The sequence below is a fragment of the Sceloporus undulatus genome, chromosome 4, assembly GCF_019175285.1.
Source record: "Sceloporus undulatus isolate JIND9_A2432 ecotype Alabama chromosome 4, SceUnd_v1.1, whole genome shotgun sequence".
NCBI lineage: Eukaryota > Metazoa > Chordata > Lepidosauria > Squamata > Phrynosomatidae > Sceloporus > Sceloporus undulatus.
Genome location: NC_056525.1, coordinates 194,886,174 through 194,892,387, shown reverse-complemented (window position 1 = coordinate 194,892,387; position 6,214 = coordinate 194,886,174). Strand labels below are relative to the sequence as shown.

At 41.1% G+C, this 6,214-nt stretch overlaps 1 protein-coding gene and 1 long non-coding RNA gene across 2 annotated transcripts in view; one reads left to right on the top strand and one right to left on the bottom strand.

Annotated features, from left to right (window-relative positions):
- The window catches only part of SPIDR (scaffold protein involved in DNA repair), a 1,328,422-nt gene that overhangs the window by 422,499 nt on the left and 899,709 nt on the right, over nucleotides 1-6,214 (bottom strand). The window lies entirely within an intron of this gene.
- LOC121928468 overlaps nucleotides 3,095-6,214 on the top strand; it is a 5,950-nt gene continuing 2,830 nt past the window's right edge. Inside the window, exons 1-2 of the long non-coding RNA XR_006103506.1 lie at nucleotides 3,095-3,965; nucleotides 4,941-5,078. This is a non-coding gene — a long non-coding RNA (uncharacterized LOC121928468). The remainder of the gene's footprint in view (nucleotides 3,966-4,940; nucleotides 5,079-6,214) is intronic.

The following is a 6,214-nucleotide window of genomic DNA, read 5'->3' as shown; positions in this document are numbered from 1 at the left end:
AGAATCATAGGAGAATACTTGCCATAGAATACTTGCCCATAGAGAATCATAGGAGAATACTTGCCATAGAATACTTGCCCATAGAGAATCTTAGGAGAGTACTTTCCATAGAATAATAGAATACTTGCCCATAGAGAATAATTGGGGAATACTTGCCATAGAATAATAGAATACTTGCCCATAGACAATCATAGCAGAATACTTGCCACAGAATAATAGAATACTCGCCCATAGAGAATAATAGAATATTTGCCCATAGGGAATCATTAGGGAATACTTGCCCATGGAGAATCATAGGAGAATATTTGCCATAAAATAATAGAATACTTGCCGACAGAGAATCATAGGAGAATACTTGCCCATAGGGAATCTTTGGGGAATACCTGTCCATAGAGAATCACAGGAGAATACTTGCCAAGGCTGAGCCAAGGGTCACATAGTGTGTGTGTGATATACTCACTTCGATGCCAGCATTCTCTGAAAATGCCAGCCACAGATGCTGGCAAAATGTCAGGAATAATAATAATTATAATAATAATAGGATTTATTTATATGCTGCCCAATCACTGGGAATCCGGGTGGCTTACAACAGAGGGGATAATACAAGGCAATAACAATAAACATGAATTAAAAAAACAAATGTAACATGGCAATGCATTAAACAATAACAATAAAATAAAATAGTGATTAACAACAGCAGTGAAGAAGAAAAATACATAACAATCATAGCATAAAAAAACACCATAGTAATTATAGCAACAATAAGATGAACAAAGCAAAATAGAGCAAAGCAAGTAAAAAGAAAATAAACCCCATTCTCAACCCCTCATCCCAATCCTAAAACACAATATAAAGTATATGGAGAAAAAAAAAATGGGGGGGGGGGACAAAACTCCTCCTTAAGTCCAGGAACTGAGGCATGGATGGAGCCCAGGTGGAAGGAGGGCAAGCAAACTCTCAGCCCAGCATTCACTGGCATAAGCTCTTCCAGAACATGGCCACATAGCCCCCAAACCCTACCCTAAATAAATAAATTAAATAAAAAATTCTGGGAATTGTCATTTGGTGGGGTACCACAGCTCTCTGACAGAGAAGGCTAAATGTCTCCCCAAACTACAATTCCCAGAATTCCCTAGCATGGAGGCAGGGCAGTTAAAGTGTTGTCAACTTATTCTTGCATAATAATATTGCAGTGCTAGAAATTTGGAAATGGAAGGAGAAATTCATTTAGAGGGACAGATTCTTGTTTTTTGCATGGGGGAAATACCCTCATTTTGCCCCCCACCTTCCATGGCTACACCCCTGTTATTAGAGACAAAGGCTGCATCTGCACTGCAGAAATTATCCAGTTCAACTGCCATGGTACAATGCACCAACTATAAATTCTGGGATTTATCATTGGTTGTGGCACCAGAGCAAGGTTCTGATGCCACAACAAACCACAATTTCCAGGATTCTAATTGAGCCATGAAAGTTGCAGTGGTGTCAAACTGAATTCTTTCTGCAATGCGGACGCAGCCTCTGAGACCATTCTTGAACTCCTTTGTTCTCCTGCAATTCCTACAGTAAATGGTGAGGAAGTGGAGTTTCCCACCAGTAATGTGTTGTTAGGAGTTTTCTCTGTTGGAAGCCAAAATATTTGGGGGTGTCTTTACAAAAGACCTCCTGGTCAAGAAGAATACTGCTAGAAATGTAGATCCTCAGAGCCAAGAGCCCCTTTGGACTTTCAGCAGGAATGTTGCTGTAGAGACTGTCCTGGTCACGGCCTTGCATTTCAGCATTTGCCACCTCATCACCGTTCATGCTGCTTAAAAAGAGCATCAGGCATTTTAAATGGCTATTTCATTAATTAATTGGTTGCCTTTAAAAGCTTTTTTTGAAGAACCTAATGGAAAAAATTGATTTGTCATCCATATAAATTGTAGGTGGGGGCAGGAAATACTGCTGGCTGTGCAAGCTTTACCGGTTGAAATTTCCTCCTCAATGCAAGAGAGCGTTGTCCTCTATTTTATATGGCCTCACTACTCCCTAAATGGATCTTTGAAGAATCATTCTCTATAGGAGAAGCCACCCTAGAGACCCAACTAAGGCTCAGTGGAAGTAGGCATTCACAAGAGACAGAGGCCATTCCAGAATGCCCATCATGGCAGAGGCTATCTGAAAGTCGCTGCAAGCTGCACACTATCACACTTTGGCCATTCTGCCTGTTTGAGCAGTATGTGTACACACACACACACACACACACTTTGCACCTGTTGCCTGGAAATGTTAGTCCGGCTGAATGTCTTGAGTTCAAGCACACCTGAAGGGTAGGCAAGAAGGCAAAGTCAACCACCCAAGGGTTGGGGGGACATAGACTGATTATGCCAACTTGTTGATACCAAAAGCTATAGATGTTCAAGTCCCATTAAATATAGTTAGCCCTCTACATTTGTGGCTTTGACTTTTGCGGTTTTGCTTTGATTAGTATGTTCTTTCTAGGAATCTCTAGGTCCTCCAGAGCAATTCTGCTGGAAGCTGACCATAGAGTCACATTGCAGCAGCTAGAGATTACTAGAGAAAACACTTCTCTAGGCATTTGTAGGTCCTCAAGCATGATTCTGTGATCAACTTCCAGTTGAGATTGACCATAGACTTGTACTGGAGGACCTAGAGATTACCTAGATAGGTGTTCTGTCAGGTAAAACAATGATCAGTGTGGTGTAGTATTGGACTGCGACTCTGGAGCCCAGCTTAGCCATGTAAACCTACTGGGTGACCTGGGGCAAGTCACACTCTCTCAGCTTCAGGGGAAGGGAATGGCAAACCTCCTCTGAACAAATCTTGCCAAGAAAAACCCCAGTCTTAGGGTCGCCATAAGTTGGAAATGACTTGAAGGCACACAAAAAAGAAACAAAATAATAGTGGGTTTTTTTTAATTATTTGCAGTTTTCCCACTTTCACAGGAGTCTTATGCCCCTAACCCCAGTGAATGTGAATGGCCCACTGTACAATGGATAGTAAAATCATATCCCTTATATACAATAGCAAAATCAAGGTTTGCTTTTTGGGATTTATAATTTTTAAAAATATTTAAAAGCCATGGGTGCTTGAATCCACGGATAAAGAATCTATGGATATAGAGGGCGAACTGTAATCACTGATAGCTCCCAGTCATGCTACCTCTAATCCTGGAAGTAATATATAGCTATCATATATTCCTTCCAGGATTAGAGGTAGCATGTGTCCAGATGCCATTTTTTAGGGAACACAAGTGGGAGTGTGCTATTATTTTTTGACGGGCTTGGGGGTTTCCCATAAGCCTCTAGTTGGCGACTGTAAGAATCAGGAGGCTGGAGTACATAGGCCATAAGTCAGACTCAGCAGGATTTGCTATTTTCTTGTCACATAGGCTGCAATGGATTGAGAAAGAAATATGATCACAATGCAGGATGTTTGAATAGTGTTTCTGCCTTGCCCTGACCACTATTTCCTCAGGGTCCAGAGAGATGGGAGAAATCATGCAGATCAATGTTTATTTTATTTAGTGCTGTTAGGCATGACTGGTTTGTCAAAGCATTGCCTTTAGGTAAAAATAATGATCTAAGAGAAAGGACACATTAAAAGAAAGAACAAAGGAAAAGGAAAGTACTCTGATGACAACCAAAAAATTATCATTGCAGGAGAAACCCAAGGGTAGATGATTCCAGCTTGAGCCTTGTTGTGACTGTGTGCCTTCAAAGCCATTTCCAACTCATGGAAACCGTAAGGTGACTCTATCATGGCGTTTTCATGGCAAGATTTGTTCAGAGGAGATTTGCCATTGTCTTCCCAAGTCTCTCTTTCTGCTTCAGTTAGTTGGCAATTCGTTTTAAATTTTTTAGTCTCCATTATATAGTCTGTAGTTATCTTTTTCTCTCCTCTATGTTGAAGAACATATGTTGCAGAGCCTTCCCTCATGAGATGTTGTGACACATTTAATATTTGTAAGTAAACATATTTAATATGTTTTTATGAAGAAGGCTGATTTATTTGTCTGCTAGACTCTGTATGTGGGGTGATGGGAAGGTGTGGGACTGGTTGTTGCTCACCTTCTGCTTGTGAATGCTAGTTACTCTTCTTATGAAATACACTACTGTATCCCACCTTCCCCAAGAGCTACCCAACAGTTATCTTGAATTGAGGGAATCTGCCAAACTTTGGATTCATCAGAATGAGATATTGGACAGATAAGTGGGCTTTCTGAAGAGCCAGTCAAGCCCAGTTTCTTTCTTAGAGCAAAGCTTGTGGCTGAGGTAAGTAGAGATACTGTCTGTGCCACTGCAGCACAGGTAGTCTTCAGGCCCATCTCATCCATAATATCTCACTTTGAAGAAAAGTTCTTGAGAGTGAGACATTTGGACTGAATCTGCTTTACATGGTTTTTATGGCTTTATAGAGTGCCTGCCCACTCACTGTCTGACTCTGAGGGGCCTTCTGAGCTAGGCATCAGAAGGGTGATGGCAACATTGGGGTCTAATGGTGGATAACCTGCTTTTCTAGGCAGCAGGATACATGGCATCACCACTGGTGACCCTACAAGACAGGGCACAGCGATTAATGTTGGATTTTCTGTGAGTGCATTTTCTCTTCAGAGAACTCACTATTGATTTTATTATGTTCCATTTTGTGTATCATTTTTTTATTGGATTGAGCAGAGTGTTGGGAGAATCAGTGTCCTGCCAACAAGATGTGTATGATATGGTTTCCTTCAACAGTGAATAAATAATAAGGAAACAAATAGCATAAATTTAGTATTTGGTTTTATTTAATAGAATTTCTATGTATCTATAAATCTATCTGCTAAGTTGTTTGAAATCATTCTTAATAAGCTTTACAAATATGCAAACATTAATAGCTCATCTATTAAAATGGCTCTGCAATAATGAATTACTGACTTTTCTCTTTTAATTTTTACCCAGGTTTGCAAAGGAGTTTGCCTTCCATGGAAAGCAACATGTTTAACTGTAAATGCCAAGTACAAGGCAAGCCTTCCAAAACAACAACAGGGAGATGGCATGTGCCTGAACAGAGATAAAAACCTTTCAGTCCTATAAGCTGTAAGTTTCCATAAAAGCATGAATATTAATATAATGTCAGTAGTGTAAGAAGTAGCACAGCATTGTTCATGTTTTTTCACACATGGCATATAAATGTTCATTGAAAATATTAGGCTCTCAGCTTAGAACTGCTTCTCTGCTAAGTTGGTCAAAGCCTCAATCTCCATTATTAATGTTGCTAGCATCATGTTTACAACTGTAAAGACAGAAAAGTGAAAAGCTGGATGAAGGCACAAAACCAAATGCATCATTCAGTAATTTCATCTCAATTCCTTTAATAATTGCCTAGAGGGGTATGGATTTAATGCTTGTCAATCAAATACACATAGCCCTTGGATATGGGGTGACAGCACCATTATCACTGATTCTGTGCAGTTTGTATGTTCCATCAGCTTTTAGAAAGCTAACTAAGGCCCCATTCCCACTGGCGTATAAAGCAGATCAAGACTTGGATTATGGGGGCATCGTTTTCATTTGAGCGTGCATTTGATCTTCATTATGCTGATTTCATTCTCATTGGAATTCGGGTCTGATCCCAACGTAATCAATTTTTCCAGGGAAAACACGAATGGGGGTGGTGGTGGTTTGAACCCGGGTTAATTTGAGTGCACTTTTCCTGAGGTTTTTCTTGCACCTCCTGTGTCTGATCCGGGGCAAATGAATGGGAATGACAAGTGTGTCCGATTCGGTAACTTGGGGATGGGAGGAGCAGTGCTCAAGGGGCTGGCTTGGGGGAGTCACCAGCTTTGTTTTTTTTCCTGCATTACCGGCGCCATCCCCCCCTCGTTCGCATAGCCTTTCCCCCCGGTGGAGTGGGAAGCAGGGTAAGGCGATTGCATGTGAAGACAAATTTATTTTTTAAAAAATTAAGCTTACAATCGATTAGGCGCTCTGTCAGGTGTCCAAACATAGCAAATTGCTACATCGACCTCCAAATGCGAAAAACACATTGCGCCCCCCTGCGACTTCCCCCCTGCTCCACATGCATAGATCGATGTGTGAGGAGAGCCATTGAACCCCATTTTTAACTATTATTTTTTTCTTGTTTTTACATGCCTGCTCGATCGCCCCCCAAACAGCCCAGGGAGCAATGGGGGAGGCAAAGGGACTTGGGGGGAATGGAGGCTCCTTCTCCC